This window comes from Typopeltis vanoorti, chromosome 13, assembly GCF_054136105.1.
Source record: "Typopeltis vanoorti isolate ZY-2024b chromosome 13, IOZ_Tvanoo_1.0, whole genome shotgun sequence".
In the NCBI taxonomy this organism is placed as follows: Eukaryota; Metazoa; Arthropoda; class Arachnida; order Uropygi; family Thelyphonidae; genus Typopeltis; species Typopeltis vanoorti.
This window is the reverse complement of record NC_143561.1, coordinates 104,592,635-104,608,186: the sequence shown is the minus strand read 5'-3', so window position 1 is coordinate 104,608,186 and position 15,552 is coordinate 104,592,635. Positions and strand designations below refer to the sequence as shown.

The window sequence follows — 15,552 nt, the reverse complement described above, 5'->3', positions numbered from 1 at the left end:
ATCTAAGATCATTAGCTGTGGGTTCCTGTAACAACGAGACTGCCTTTGCTATATTACGAATGATATCCACTTTAGGAATATGATCAGGTGTTATTGCAAAGTTAAAACCTCTCTTGAGTATAGAGATCTCTGGTTTTGTTAATACGTGACTGATAGATTAAAAATAACTTTGTTATCTGGCAGAGGAGGTTTTGATTTAGTTAATTTTGCTTGTTATAAAGGCTTTCTCATAGCTAATATTGATCATTCTGTCTAGAAGTGACCATCTTGGTCTAAAGTACTAGAGATATCTTCAAAAAACTGATAACATTGTAAATCTGTTTTGCTTAATAGAAATCTAGTGTGTTCTATCCGTTCATGTAAAAGGGCTAACGATGTTTTAAAATAAATATGTTTAGCTTGTCTGGAATGGAATTGTTCCTTTAAAGATAGAAACTTGGGAATGATGTTGTTGTCCCGACATCTTTTCAAAAAAGTAAGACGATTTAATAGTCTGGCCTTTTTGCATTTTAGGATCAAAACGGCATACCTTTTGTTTGGTTTCCCCATGGATTCTATTCATGTTAAAACGTTAATTTTCTTGACCACGACAACTATGGAATTTGACAAAACAGAATGCGTACAATACATGCAGAGCGCGTGTATGATTTCACTTGTTATTTAGGAATGTTCTATAATTGGCACTATAATTGGTTCTTGTATGTTTAGAGATCTAATAAGGGTCTTCCATATCTTGAGCAAGATTTCACTTTTGTTGCCGGCATCTTTGCTCCGCACGATAGGCATAGCAGGCACTTGCACGTGGCTGATTTTTAGATCAAAATATAACTGATTTAGTGCACTAAAAGTACTCACAGGTTGTGCTGAAGTTATCAGCTCCTTAGTACCCAATGTTAAGATTTCTGTTTGATGTTTAATTTGAATGGGAAGCTCTTGCAGTAGTGATAAAATGCTGGAGCACTAGTTTATAGTAGCTTACTCACAGACACCACCTAGTGTGGACTGCCCTTTTCTGAACAGCATCAAGAATTTTTAGGAAGTTCTTTGGTGCACCACCCCATACACGAGAGCAGTATTCTGATGTTAGCTGAATTTGAAATTTGTACTGAGTAAGTAAGCGTTCGTCAGCAAAGTACCATCTTGACTGGAAATATGATTGTGTCAGAGCCCTGATGGATACTGGCATTTACAGGAAAGTCTAAGGATAGAACACCATCCGCCATTACAAGTAGGGACTAATCTGAGGAGAAAACTGGCAATCCATTTACACAAATGATAGCAACGTATTGAGAAGCCCCTCTCAAAAGCCCTGGAAATATCAAGAGCAACAGCACAAGTTTCTTCAAACTTTCCTTGGAATGGGTCTAAACATGAGCGATGTAAGCCAGGAGATCTCCTGTGGATCTTGAGCAGTGAAATCCATACACTGGTGGTCACTAATTAGATAGCAGTTCTCAAGGTGTTGAAGAAGCTGACTGTTGAGAGCATTCTTCATTACTTTAGACAAAACTGATATAAGAGTAATAGGTCAATAGCATTTTTCTTCTTTTTTTTGGGGGGGGGGGGTGAACCGATTGTATATGAGCTCTCCTCCATGCTGAAGGATGGATGCCAGCTGAGTAAAGTTTAGTGAAGAGATGACAGAGAACAGGCTTTAGTTCAAGAGCACAATGGGTGAAAATCCATAAGGACTGGCTGCCTTTGTAGTATCCAAGTTATTCAAGATTCTTGTGATGTCTTTCTGGCAGAAGGTCAGAGGAGACATGAGGTGCAATGTTCTAAGCAAGGAAGGAGGTAATTTGCCATGGTCATCGATGTAGGTGACTCAGAGGCTCACTTTAGTAAGTAGGCATGGCAAACCCGAGGTACCTGATGTTGGACCATGCCTTACTTCATGTAATAATATATATCTGTTATATTATCTGTAGACTGGTCCCTCCCATTTTTTCTTCTCTTCTTGCTCCTTTCCCCCAATGCTATTAGAGTATTCGAGGGCTAGGGGTGAATCTTTCCTATTTTGCTATTTCATCTTATGTGTAAAGGGCCTCTGCAACCCTACCACTTTCTTCTTCCAGTGACTTCACTCCAAAATGCTAATATGATTGTGCCTTAGAACACATCTCATGCTGCATCGGCTGTCGCAGAATAATCAGGACCCTCCGTGTTAGGCAGAGGGTCCTGTTCGAGAAGTATATTACAGTCTTCATCAAAAGTCAGTGATACTGTAAATGAGCTACACAGAAGGTATAAGATTAATCTTAGAAGGGAATTTTACATAGGCACATGGAATGTTCGGAGTCTACAGATGGGTACTCTCGAGATTGTTTGTAAAGAGATGGATAGGTATAAAATTGACATCCTGGGAATTACAGAGAGTAGATGGAATGGAGAAGGTCACATCAAAAGACAGGATGGTAAGCTAGTTATTTACTCGGGTGGTGACTCAAAACATCATGGTTTAGCTGTGATACTGAAGACAGCTCAGGCAAGAAGCCTTCTTGGTTATAACCCCATTAATGATAGGATACTCTCTATTAGTTAAGGCTCACTCTACCAATGTATCAATTGTGGTAGTTTATGCACCCCACATGGATAGGCCTGAAGAAGAGAGTGGGGAATTCTATGAAAACTTACAAAATGTTTTGGACTGCCTACAAAAGGAGAGACATACTGTACATTTTAGGGGACTTAAATGCAGAAATGCGAAAGAGTATGATAGTCAGGCTGGAGTGTGGCATGTTTGGTCTGAGTGAACGTAACACCCGTGGTGAAAGACTGTTATTACCAATACCTGCTTAGTTATATAGATTAGTTATTACCAATGCCTGCTTTTAGAAACATCCATGACGGACCTATACTTGGACATCTAACATTGATAGGTCAAGGCACCAGATTGATTACATCCTGGCTCTCCAGCAGTGGAAGACAAGCATATCTGATGTGCATACTTGTCCTGGAGCAGATTGTGGTACAGACCAAAAACTAGAGTGCAGTGTGTCTTTTAGGAGAAGGCTTCCTGATCAAATGGAACATAATCTCACTGCCAGTTCCTGTCTGGAGGGAGTTTGTATAGTGGTATGTGGGGGGATGGGGCACTGTTGAGTCCACGTTTTGGTTGAAAACTGCATATTCTCTATATGGGTGACATGTTTAAGTCTGTTTTCCTTCCCTTTTTCTCTTCGATTTTTGTAACATTAAACATGAAACAAGTCTAAATAGATATAGTCTCTGCAGCTTAAGAAAAAAATAAACCTCCTCTAAAATCTAAAAAAAAAAAAAAAAATTTCCTTAAAAATCACACACAAAAAGAAATCCTTCATATTCACTTTACTAACATCTGTGACATCAACAGTAACTTAAATGATGTGCACCATCATTATCTTCGGTCATCCAAACCTGATGTTCTGTTTCTTACTAAACCTCAAATTTCTATTAAATCAACCACAGCTCATCTTAAATGTTCAAAATTATGTTCTTTGTGACTCCTTCTGCCATAAGGGAGGTACTTGTGCATGCTGATATTCCTCCAAAGGATGTCTAACCTAGAAACTCACCTTTTTGACCTCCTGTGATTTAAAATTTCTTTGCCACATTTTGTTTTGTTGATCTTCTGCCTCTACTGTTCTCCCAATTCTAAAAATCATTCTGACCTTTTTTGATTTCCTATCTTTAAAGCCCGAGAAACTACAGTCAAAATTTCCAAGCAGTGAAGTCGCCCTTCTTGGTGATTTCAATGTCAACATTTCTAATTGGCTGCTCTTTTTTCAAATTTCACTTACTGATCTGGAAGAGAGGCAGAGATTTTTGCTGATACACAATGACTACAAACAGATCATTCATCTCCTACCTGAATTCCTGATAATTGTCTTCACTCGTCCAACAATCTTATCCAAGTTTCATCTCTGATGGAATGTCCTTTCTTCAGTCATTCACAACCTCACATGCTCTGGCATTACAACAATGCCAAGTGGAAGAACTTGCTTGACTTTTACTCCTCTTTTCCATGATCAGACTATTGTTTTTCATTCTTATGATCTGGATACATGTTTTGATCTTGTTACAGAAATAATAAATACTGGAATGGAAAGTTTAAGTCTGCTATGGTGTCCAAGAAAAGCAAACAGCCTTTCACAGGTGGTTTGAGACAAAACACCAGCTTCATTTGCAGCCTACACTGTTGCCTGCAACACTTGTAAAATCATCATTAAAAGGGCAAAGTCTTAATTCAACAAGGATAAATGTAGAAAATATTCTGCTTGTGTTCTTTCTTTTAGGCTTGCACAGTGATCTGAATGCATTTTTGAAAATTATGGAGACAACTACCGTATTTGAATAAAAACTTTAGTTTAATATAACTAAAATCTACATTCGACTTTTCGACCTTTATGTCAAGGTCATCTTCTGGAGCATACAACTATACACTGGAAACAAGCTATACTACAATCAAACTGGTTTGTTAAAGACACTGACCAACCGCTACAACAATTGTTGGCCTGACCTCTGGTGAGGGGGGGGGGGGGAACTAGAGAAAAATAAAAAAATTTAATAAAATAAAAAATTATACATCAACTCTAGAGTCCTATTATGAGTGTTGTCTACTATATACATATATTAACATCATTCTAGCCAGTTGGTATGGAATAGTTTCTAATACTAGCTAAGGATTGGCTAGAGTCCTGCCTTATGCTGGATCTTTCATACTAGGTAGGCTGAATGTGTGCCATCCAGATCCTTGGAATTTTCATGCCATCTTTGTTGTTGATATTTGGGTGGTTTATCAGGATTTTGCAGGATTCCTTAAATTTCCTTTCGTACCAGGTTTTTGTGTGGTGTAAGGAGCAGGTGCTTTTCCATTTGATTTGGTGTAAGGTGTTGAGTGCGTGGTCTGAGAGGCATGCTTCACCATAATGGGTTATATTTAATGTGTCTAATGTGTTCTTTCTTGCATATAGGGATTGTCTGTCCTGTTTCACCAATGTACGGTAAGTTACAGGTGCAGCGGATGCAATAGACTCCAGGATGTGCTAATGGGAGGAGAGGATCCTTAGAGGAGTTGAATATGGTTTTAAGTTTAGTGGGTGGTTTAAAGGTGGCATTGAGGTTATAATGTTGTTACCATAGCGATTGCAGCGCTTGTGGGTATCATTCCACAAGCGCTGCAATCCCTATGGTAAGCTAAAGATTCGTATTTCTCTCCTGATCAATCGGCCTTTTTAAAAAGATGCAGAGACAATAACCTTATTCCGATCTGCATCAGGCTAAAAAAGAAATTTACATCCACTAAGGCACTTCGTATCTATGACCGCACAGAAAAAGCAATGCTTAGGGAACAGATTCAAACAGCCCGCCAAAACCTAGCTACAACACAAAATCTGGTTTCTAAATTACAATCAGAACTATCGAACTATGTTAATCCAGACATTCTACAAACACTTGAAAGAATTACTGACAATTCGACCAAACATACCCTGGAAAAGAATAAAGAAAAACTCGAGAAGAAATTCCACAGTTTGAAACAACTGCAAAATATGGCGGCCAATCACAGGAATCCATCCAATCAGAGGACTTCCTCCCCGATAAACACCAACAATGAACAACAAACAAGGGAGACAAGGAGCGACCAACCACCGAAAGCAAGAACCATGTGATTAACCTATCAAGCCACACCCTGAACAACGGCGAACTTACGCTACTAAATAAAGGACTGAACTATGCAATAGCACCTAAAAAGGTAAACAAATTGGATTTTATCTACCACATTGAAAGAGGCATCAGATCCCTACCTAACAATATAGCAGATAAAATACAACTAGAAACCAGTAATGTCCTGAATACTAAGAAAACCATACAGAACAACCTGACAAAAACAGAATTAGCAGCAATTAAATCATTAAAAGCCAAACAAAACATAATAATAATGAAAGCGGATAAAGGCAATGCCACTGTCATCCTTGACAGGTCAACATACGTACTTCAAATAAATCAATTAGCTGATAACAACACATATAAAATGGTAAATTACAACCCAACAAAAAGGATAAAGGATAAAACAGAAAAACTACTCAAGTCCATCACTTCTTGGCCACCAGACAATGTTAAAAAACTCAACCCCCCCCCCAGATTATATGGGGTTCCGAAAATACACAGACAGAAAAACTACTCAAGTCCGTCACTTCTTGGCCACCAAACACGGTTAAAAAACTCAAACCCCACTATGCCCCCCCCCCCCAGATTATATGGGGTTCCAAAAATACACAAACAAAATGTGCCCCTTCGACCAATCGTGAAAGGAATAGACAGTCCCAATTACCACATAGCCAAGAAATTAGTGGCAACACTCAAGGAGTTGGTAGGTCATTCCCCCTCCTACATAAAAAACACAACACTTTATAAACAAAATTGAAATCATAACGCTCGACAAAGACGACTTATTAGTCAGTTTCGACGTTTCTGCCCTTTTCACTAATGTCCCCATCAATGACACAATTCTCCTACTACAGAACAAATTTCCACCCGACGTTATGGCCCTCTTTGCCCACGTACTAAAGTCTGGTTACTTCGTGTGGCAAAACAAATTCTACCTACAAAAAGAAGGTACAGCCATGGGCTCACCATTATCCCCCCCAATCGTTTCTACATGGAAACCTTTGAGGGCTCTTGATTCTGCCACACTAAGACCGACAGTCTGGCTTAGATACGTTGATGACATGTTCGCGATCTGGCTGCATGAGGCAACAAACGCTAAACACATTCCTCAGCCACCTGAACAAACAACACGAACGCATACAATTTACCCTCGAAATCGAAAATCAAAATTCGCTCCCGTTCCTAGACACACTAGTCACACGTCTTCCTTCAGGCAGTCTATCCTTCACGGTCTACCGAAAACCGACACACACTGGCCAATACATACATGCTAATTCATACCACCACCCATCCCAAAAATATGGAGTCATTAACACCCTTAAAAACAGAGCCACAACTATTTGCTCTAATCAACAAGCCCTGAAACAAGAACTAAAAATCATTAGTGACACATTCATAAATAATGGCTATAACAAAAATACTGTTAATAAAATACTCTATAAAACTACAACAAAAACGAATCTAGATTACAGTAAAACCATAGCCATCCCATACATTAAAGGGGGGTTATCAGAAAAAGTCAACAGAATCCTACAACACTATAACCTCAATGCCACCTTTAAACCACCCACTAAACTAAAAACCATATTCAACTCCACTAAGGATCCTCTCCTCCCATTAGCACATCCTGGGGTCTATTGCATCCGCTGCACCTGTAACTTACCGTACATTGGTGAAACAGGACGGACAATCCCTATACGCAAAAAAGAACGCATTAAATATAACCATTATGATGAAGCATGCCTCTCAGACCACGCACTCAACACCTTACACCGCACAAAAACCTGGTACGAAAGGAAATTTAAGGAATCCTGCGAAATCCTGATAAACCACCCAAATATCAACAACAAAGATGGCATGAAAATTCCAAGGATCTGGATGGCACACATTCAGCCTACCTAGTATGAAAGATCCAGCATAAGTCAGGACTCTAGCCAATCCTTAGCTAGTATTAGAAACCATTCCATACCAACTGGCTGGAATGATGTATATAGTATATGTATATAGTAGACAACACTAATAATAGGACTCTAGCGCTGATGTATGATTTTTTATTTTTTATTTATTTTTATTTTTTTTCCTCACCAGAGGGCATGCCAACAATTGTTGTAGCGGTTGGTCAGTATCTTTAACAAACCAGTTTGATTGTAGTATAGCTTGTTTCCTGTGTATATTTGTATGCTCCAGAAGATGACCTTGACATAAAGGTCGAAACGTCGAATGTAGATTTTAGTTATATTAAACTACAGTTTTTATTCAAACAAGGTAGTTGTCTCCATAATTTTCAAAAATGCATTCTGCTTGTGTCATTGGTAGTTGTGCCGTCTAGTCCCTTACCAAATCTGTTGGGTACAACTTTTGTCCATCTTTGTTTCTTTCTAAAGTATTGAAACATCACCTAATGACAAGGGTGAGGCTTGGTCATTCTTTTTTTTTTTCAACTCCTACATTGATCTCTCTCTCTCTCTCTATGTTCACTGGGCATCTACAGATGCCATATGGTCACTCCGATGCTCGGTGATGTGCCTTGCCATGTAGTCCTGTTGTTTGCTTTTCTGGCGGCCTCAACTTTCTGAAGATCAGTCACTCCACACACACCATCCATCCATCCATCTCATTGATGGTCTACCCCTGCCTCTTTTTCAGGAAAAAGAGGCAGGGGTAGACCATTTGGAACTTTACCTTCTATTACTGTTCTGAGAAGTCCCCCTTCCATCCTTTCTATGTGTCCAAAATATTTTAACTTTCTTCTGTCAATATCCTTAAGGAGCCTTAAAGATTTACTGATCTTTTCTAACACCCATTCATTTGTATGCCTTTCAGTATATGATATCCTCAGCAGCCTTCTGTAACACCACATCTCAAAAGCAGATATCTGTTTCTTATCTGACTTCTTTAGGTTCCAAGTCTCACATCCATAAGTCGCTGTTAGAAAAACAACTGCATTCAAAATCCTCAACTTTGTTCCCATGGAGATAGATCTATCCTAGATTTTAGACAGGTCTCTGACTGTTGTTTTAGCCATTCCTAATCTTTTTCTGACGTCTTCTGAACAGCAATTCTTCACATTAATAATGGATCCCAGATACTCAAACTTGCCGACTTCCCCAATTCTTTCTCCATTACGGTACACTTGTTTCTCAAGAACTTCTCTGTTTGTATTTCCTTTGAGAACCATAATCTTTGTCTTGCTAGGATTGAGTCGAAGTCCTCTGTTATTACTGATCTTGTTAACTTTATCAAGAATTAGTCCTAGTTCTTCCATGTCATTACTCATTACAAAGGAGTACTGTATCATCAGCATACCTCAGATTACTGATTAATCTACCTCCTATCCTACGCTCATCCAATGCTTCATGCATATATACTAAACAAGTGAGGAGAAAGTAAACATCCTTGCTCGACTCCTTTTCCAACTTGAAGCCAGTCAGTCAATCCAACACCTGTTCTTACCGTGGCTTCTTGCTCCTTATACAAGTCGGCTATCAACCTGATAGTGTGTTGAGGAAAACCCATTCTTTCCATTACTTCCCACAGTTTCACATACTCAACACAGTCAAAAGCTTTAAAGTAGTCTAAGAAATACATTACCAGAGGAAGTCTAAATTCTTTTTATTTTTCTATGATTTATCTAAGACAAAGGATCTGATCTCTAGTGCCCTTACCTTTCCTAAAACCTGCTTGTTCCTCGGGCATCTCTGCCTCAACTTTGGCCTCAATCCTATTTAGCATGATCTTCAATAAAATTTTGCTTGCATGAGATATCAAACTAATAGTTCTATAATTCCTGCATGCCTTCATATCACCTTTCTTATGTAGTGGTATGAAAACTGACTTCTTCCAGTCTCTAGGCCATGATCCTGTCTCCCATATTCTTGTAATCAATCTATGAAACTACGAACTAAATAAAACATCCTTTTATAATTATGTCTTCTCATCTGGAACGTGATTTCTTCACATTTATTAGTATAGAAATTTTCCTTGTCCTGCTTGATGGCTCTTCTGACTTCTCTATGTAATCTCTTTTATTCTTTAGTCACTGTGTCTCTTTGTTTTTCTATCCACCTACTTTTGATTAGTTCCCATGTTCAATCTGATATCCATGGGTCTCTTGGTCTTCTTATTGGGCCGAGATACTTCTTTGCTGTATCCTGTATTATCACCTTGACTCCTCCCCAAAGCATTTCTGGTGATTGTGATCGAGGGGGGGGGTCTTCTGAAGCACCCACCCGACCTGACATAGCTTCCACTTTCCCAATATGTTCCGATGATGACCACGAATAGTCGAAACGGTCCACACCCCACCATTAAAATTAGCCTTCACCTAACGCACATTTCTGGTGAGTTCTCCTCATTGGTCTCCAAAAACCATCCAACCGAGTCGATGTTTTTTCTGTGAATCCACTAGGAATTACTCTAACATCCAATCTAGTGGGATGTGCCTGACCTGGAAGTTTTTGGAGTCTTAGTCTTGCTTTGGCTCTTACTAGCTGATGGTCTGCTCTAGGACAAGTATGCACCTCAGATATGCTTGTCTTCCACCGCTGGAGAGCCAGGATGTAATCAATCTGGTGCCTTGACCTATCAATGTTAGATGTCCAAGTATAGGTCCATCATGGATGTTTCTAAAAGCAGGTATTGGTAATAACTAATCTATATAACTAAGCAGGTATTGGTAATAACAGTCTTTCACCACGGGTGTTACGTTCACTCAGACCAAACATGCCACACTCCAGCCTGACTATCATACTCTTTCGCATTTCTGCATTTAAGTCCCCTAAAATGTACAGTATGTCTCCCCTTTTGTAGGCAGTCCAAAACATTTTGTAAGTTTTCATAGAATTCCCCACTTTCTTCTTCAGGCCTATCCATGTGAGGTGCATAAACTACCACAATTGATACATTGGTAGACTGAGCCTTAACTAATAGAGAGTATCCTATCATTAATGGGGTTATAACCAAGAAGGCTTCTTGCCTGAGCTGTCTTCAGTATCACAGCTAAACCATGATGTTTTGAGTCACCACCCGAGTAAATAACTAGCTTACATCCTGTCTTTTGATGTGACCTCCATTCCATCTACTCTCTGTAATTCCCAGGATGTCAATTTATACCTATCCATCTCTTTACAAACAATCTCGAGAGTACCCATCTGTAGACTCCGAACATTCCATGTGCCTATGTAAAATTCCCTTCTAAGATTAATCTTATACCTTCTGTGTAGCTCATTTACAGTATCACTGACTTTTGATGAAGACTGTAATATACTTCTCGAACAGGACCCCTCTGCCTAACACGGAGGGTCCTGATTATTCTGCGCGACAGCCAATGCAAAATGAGATGTGTTATAAGGCACAACCATATTAGCATTTTGGAGTGAAGTCACTGGAAGAAGAAAGTAGGTAGGGTTGCAGAGGCCCTTTCCACATAAGATGAAATAGCAAAATAGGAAAGATTCCCCCTAGCCCTCGAATACTCTAATAGCATTGGGGGGAAGGAATCCCCTAAAATGTACAGTATGTCTCCCCTTTTGTAGGCAGTCCAAAACATTTTGTAAGTTTTCATAGAATTCCCCACTCTCTTCTTCAGGCCTATCCATGTGAGGTGCATAAACTACCACAATTGATACATTGGTAGACTGAGCCTTAACTAATAGAGAGTATCCTATCATTAATGGGGTTATAACCAAGAAGGCTTCTTGCCTGAGCTGTCTTCAGTATCACAGCTAAACCATGATGTTTTGAGTCACCACCCGAGTAAATAACTAGCTTACCATCCTGTCTTTTGATGTGACCTCCATTCCATCTACTCTCTGTAATTCCCAGGATGTCAATTTTATACCTATCCATCTCTTTACAAACAATCTCGAGAGTACCCATCTGTAGACTCCGAACATTCCATGTGCCTATGTAAAATTCCCTTCTAAGATTAATCTTATACCTTCTGTGTAGCTCATTTACAGTATCACTGACTTTTGATGAAGACTGTAATATACTTCTCGAACAGGACCCTCTGCCTAACACGGAGGGTCCTGATTATTCTGCGCGACAGCCAATGCAAAATGAGATGTGTTATAAGGCACAACCATATTAGCATTTTGGAGTGAAGTCACTGGAAGAAGAAAGTGGTAGGGTTGCAGAGGCCCTTTCCACATAAGATGAAATAGCAAAATAGGAAAGATTCCCCTAGCCCTCGAATACTCTAATAGCATTGGGGGGAAGGAATCCCCTAAAATGTACAGTATGTCTCCCCTTTTGTAGGCAGTCCAAAACATTTTGTAAGTTTTCATAGAATTCCCCACTCTCTTCTTCAGGCCTATCCATGTGAGGTGCATAAACTACCACAATTGATACATTGGTAGACTGAGCCTTAACTAATAGAGAGTATCCTATCATTAATGGGGTTATAACCAAGAAGGCTTCTTGCCTGAGCTGTCTTCAGTATCACAGCTAAACCATGATGTTTTGAGTCACCACCCGAGTAAATAACTAGCTTACCATCCTGTCTTTTGATGTGACCTCCATTCCATCTACTCTCTGTAATTCCCAGGATGTCAATTTTATACCTATCCATCTCTTTACAAACAATCTCGAGAGTACCCATCTGTAGACTCCGAACATTCCATGTGCCTATGTAAAATTCCCTTCTAAGATTAATCTTATACCTTCTGTGTAGCTCATTTACAGTATCACTGACTTTTGATGAAGACTGTAATATACTTCTCGAACAGGACCCTCTGCCTAACACGGAGGGTCCTGATTATTCTGCGCGACAGCCAATGCAAAATGAGATGTGTTATAAGGCACAACCATATTAGCATTTTGGAGTGAAGTCACTGGAAGAAGAAAGTGGTAGGGTTGCAGAGGCCCTTTCCACATAAGATGAAATAGCAAAATAGGAAAGATTCCCCTAGCCCTCGAATACTCTAATAGCATTGGGGGGAAGGAGCAAGAAGAGAAGAAAGAATGGGAGGGACCAGTCTACAGATAATATAACAGATGTATATTACATGAAGTAAGGCATGGTCCAACATCAGGTACCTCGGGTTTGCCATGCCTACTTACTAAAGTGAGCCTCTGAGTCACCTACATCGATGACCATGGCAAATTACCTCCTTCCTTGCTTAGAACATTGCACCTCATGTCTCCTCTGACCTTCTGCCAGAAAGACATCACAAGAATCTTGAATAACTTGGATACTACAAAGGCAGCCAGTCCTGATGGATTTTCACCCATTGTGCTCTTGAACTAAAGCCTGTTCTCTGCCATCTCTTCACTAAACTTTACTCAGCTGGCATCCATCCTTCAGCATGGAGGAGAGCTCATATACAACCAGTTCACCCCCCCCCCCAAAAAAAAGAAGAGAAATGCTATCGTCCTATTACTGTTATATCAGTTTTGTCTAAAGTAATGAAGAATGCTCTCAACAGTCAGCTTCTTCAACACCTTGAGAACTGCTATGTAATTAGTGATCACCAGTGTATGGATTTCACTGCTCAAGATCCACAGGAGATCTCCTGGCATACATCGCTCATGTTTAGACCCATTCCATGGAAAGATTGGAGAAACTTGTGCTGTTGCTCTTGATATTTCCAGGGCTTTTGAGAGGGGCTTCTCAATACGTTGCTATCATTTGTGTAAATGGATTGCCAGTTTTCTCCTCAGATTTGTCCCTACTTGTAATGGTGGATGGTGTTCTATCCTTAGACTTTCCTGTAAATGCCAGTATCCATCAGGGCTCTGACACAATCATATTTCCAGTCAAGATGGTACTTTGCTGCCGAACGCTTACTTACTCAGTAAAAATTTCAAATTCAGCTAACATCGGAATACTGCTCTCGTGTATGGGGTGGTGCACCAAAGAACTTCCTAAAAATTCTTGATGCTGTTCAGAAAAGGGCAGTCCACATTAGGTGGTGTCTGTGAGTAAGCTACTATAAACTAGTGCTCCAGCATTTTATCGCTACTGCAAGAGCTTCCCATTCAAATTAAACATCAAACAGAAATCTTAACATTGGGTACTAAGGAGCTGATAACTTCAGCACAACCTGTGAGTACTTTTAGTGCACTAAATCAGTTATATTTCGATCTAAAAATCAGCCACGTGCAAGTGCCTGCTATGCCTATCGTGCAAAGCAAAGATGCCGGTAACAAAAGTCAACGACAAACAAACACCCCACATCTCACCAGTGTAGCACTGTCAATTGCCGACAAACCCACAAAGTGCCGCATCTGTAAAATTGATATCAGCGATAAAAAAAATGAGTGTAATGTGCAAGGTCTGTTGCCACTGGATACACGCTTCCTGCGCAAAAATGGATGAGTTGCTTCACAAGATATATGTATCAACCTTAACCAGCCCTATTTCTTTTCGCTGTGCCTCCCATCTGTAAAACGGCTCCTGAACTTAGGCAAACGAATTGAAAACCTTGAACAGCACATCAGTGCTATGAATGAAACTCTTTCCCCCAAAATACGAGCACTAGAAACCAAGCTTGAATCAACTGGCAATCAGTGCTGCAGTGCAAGTTCACCCTTCACTGCGAATGAGCTCCGTAATCTAATTGCATCAACGATACACTACTCGATGGGGGCCTAAAAAATAAAAAATTCAGCGCAGTTATTTTGAACTTTCCAAAGTAAAACGGAAAAGCACTAAAAGAAGACATCATCAAATTAGCAGAAGAATACAACATCAATTCTAAAAATATCATCAGGTGCCATTGTTTTCGGACCCATGAATAAAAGAAAATATATAATGAACTTTCCACACCTTGTAAAAGTGACTTGTGACACTTTGACAAGCACATCAGAACTAATAACAGCAATCAACAAGTTCAAAGACACTTGTCCCCAATTGCGCATACATGCTCGACCAGATTTAACATTTGCACAAAGGAAACGAGGATGTCAGCTTCGAAGACAACTTGCAGAAAAACGTCAAAATGGTGACTACAGTTGGATCATCGACCACATACAGGTTGAATTGGTGCAAAAATCAAGTGATGCTACTAGCAGCCACCATGGTGACCAGTATGCAGGCACTACATAGGAAATGTGCAAAACCACTGTGGCCAAACATATGACTCGTAAAACCCTACATATACACTTCATCAACATCTGTGACTTCCAACCTCAATAGTGTCTGCTACCACGTACTCTTTCTGGCAGAAATTCAAATCTCACCTACCCCCAGCACTATTCATCTCAACCTTCCAAACTATACACTCTTCAACTACTCCTTTCGATCCGAGGGGGGCATCTGTGCATACATCTGCTCCGACATACCTTGTCAGAGAGCACCCAACCTTGACCTTCTTTGGATGAAAATATCCCTTCCTAACTAGGTCAAATTCATGTGCTTTCTCTATCACTCCCCTAATGCAACCAGCCACACTGAGCTCTTTAATTTCCTCTGCTTAAAAATTGACTCTCTCCAGTCCCACTTTCCCAACAATGAAATCATCCTCCTAGGAGATTTTAATGTCCACAATACCAGCTGGCTTTCCTCCTCCAGTTGTACAGACTTGTAGGTAGAGATGCTGAAACATTTGCCACAACTAATGACCTTACACAAGTAGTTCAGGTGCCAACCAAAATACCTGACAACCCAAACCACTCTCCAAATACCCTAGATCTCTTCCTGACCAATGACCCTTCCAAATGCACAGTGAATGTAGAGGGCCTGCTAGGCAATTCTGACCACAACCTGGTGCTCGTCTCCTCTCCATGCAACAATGCTTACACAGCCACTCCCATACAAGAGTAATTTGGCATTATAACAGTGCCAAGTAGGACAGCCTCTGCAACTTTTATGCCTCATTCCCATGGTTAGACTATTGTTTCCGACCTTCCAAACATATACATACACCGAACTTATAACCAAAGTAATTCTCACTAGCATGGAAA

General features: G+C 40.0%; 1 protein-coding gene across 1 annotated transcript in view; it reads left to right on the top strand.

Moving 5' to 3' along the window:
• Positions 1-15,552, top strand: part of Lam (Lamin) — a 170,709-nt gene that overhangs the window by 139,414 nt on the left and 15,743 nt on the right. The window lies entirely within an intron of this gene.